We start from the raw sequence: 2,068 nt of genomic DNA on the forward strand, positions 1-2,068 counted from the left end.
TCATGTGTGTGTCGTGCGCAGTTTCTTGTTCTGGCTGTGTGGCAACAAGAGTGACTGTCCTACCTCTGTGCCCCAAGGGAGACAGATTTTCCCCACAATAAAACAGCACAAGAGGGTACAAAATATTAATAGAGTAATTTGATCGATTAAAAATAGATGTCTCCATTTCCTGTTTGTCTGTTGTGCTCCTAGGTTACCATCAATCTCTTGGGTTGAAGGGGACAGCTCCCAGCACGGATTATTACAGCTACTCAACTTCACTGTCTCTGTGGAGGACGAGACTTGGTGTCTTTTGCTCTGTACTCTGTTAGCCATCCCCTCATTATGCTTTTATTGGAGATGCACACTGAGCTAGTTGATAAGTATCTAATGAAACAAAAAAAAAAAACCACTCAACGGAAAAATAAAATACTTTGTTGCATTTATCCAAGGCTTCGAAAACTTAATGAGCGGAAAACAACCCCTTACTGTGAGGCTATAAAAAAACAATTATTCAGACCAGTTCTTCATGAATGTCAAATTGGCATATATCTTTCCATCTGACCTGGATAATTCAGCTTTTAGACAAAGCAGTACCATCGCCCAGAGGAAGCTAAGGGCCACATTTGAATTTCAGATGTCGGCGTACGTCCATAATGTGGATCTGTCGGTTGTGCTCGTCTGCCACTTTGTTTTGAGCTGGTGCTGAATGATGGCAGGTCTGACAGCCCTCTGCATGAAGCAGATCCACCCTGTCTGCAAGAGGACAAGAGGAACAGCTGCCTGAATGAAAAACTAGAGAACCACCGTCTTGTATTAAAAGGTACTCCTCTACAATTTGATATTAATTGCAGTGTCTGTGCTCTAGGCCAGCCATTCCCAACCTTGGTCCTGGTCACTGCCTCTTCTGGCTTTTTGATCCATCTGTGTCCTTTATCACAGGATAATTGTATTTTTTTTTCCAATTTGTGGCCAATCTATAAAATGTGCTTTCAGTTTTTAAAAATGTAAATGAGATATGTAATTGGTTTTATCCCTGAACCAATTCTGAGTTTCGAAACTGCCCTTGTGAAGATTTCTTGGACCTCTGCAGAAGGACAAAAACACTCGTTTTGGATGTGCCTCGTATAGTTGTGCTGGTTAGTGTCGCACTCATTGTGGGTGTGTCTGAAACAAGGGTGAGCCTACTGATGTGTCTGATAAAGTTATCATACCCGCTTGCGTCTGTCCATCATCAGCTGATAAACTAGGTAAGAGTTCAGTCAACAAGAGTTTAGCTGTTTAGTCAGGAATAATAGACAGCAGGTTGTAGAGAGTACGCATGAAGTTCTGTGTGCTGACAGTGTTGAAAACTGTTCCCTTGAAGTAGAACATTTTTGACAATGAAACTTCAGGGACATGTTGATTGAAAGTGTAAACCAGCAGCCATAGTTCCTCCAGGACCTGGGCTGGGAATCATTGCTTGACCCATCTGTGGTTTAGTGCAGTTATCTAGTAAAGCTATTAACATTATTAACATTGCTGATCACTTGTACTGTGGAAGCAGGTAGGTGGTAGGGAAAGAACACTTCTTCTTGCCTGGCTTTGCTAAGTGTTTAATAATGCATGCTGTTTCTAAAGAACATACTGCGTCCAGTTAGCCATGTGTCAGACTTGTGTAAAACTCAGGCTGCTGAAAAGGAAGATGTCTCAGCAAGGCAACAGCCCAGTCTCAGTGCCTTATGTAAAAAACAAAAAAAGGTTTATTTATAATACACAGCACATTGTTTCATACAAAATTAACAATATCTCAGAAGTCATCGTACTATCCAAAGCAATTAAAAATTACAAACACGCTGCAAAAAATATACACCACTGTCACACACACAATGTAATTACAATGTCTTGATTAGTGCAGGTTGATTATCATTTCTTAATTTTGCAGATACGTAATCTTTTGTGCCATTTCTGTTAAAAATAAAGTGCATTTCACAGTTAAACTACTCAACATTTTTACAGTTTGCTCTGTAGCTATGTCTGAGCCTTTGTGCACACCATATTGGGGCTTGACATCTGCTATATATATATAGTATGCGCAGAACATGCTCTT

The sequence above is a fragment of the Atractosteus spatula genome, chromosome 7, assembly GCF_055471065.1.
Source record: "Atractosteus spatula isolate fAtrSpa1 chromosome 7, fAtrSpa1.hap1, whole genome shotgun sequence".
In the NCBI taxonomy this organism is placed as follows: domain Eukaryota; kingdom Metazoa; phylum Chordata; class Actinopteri; order Semionotiformes; family Lepisosteidae; genus Atractosteus; species Atractosteus spatula.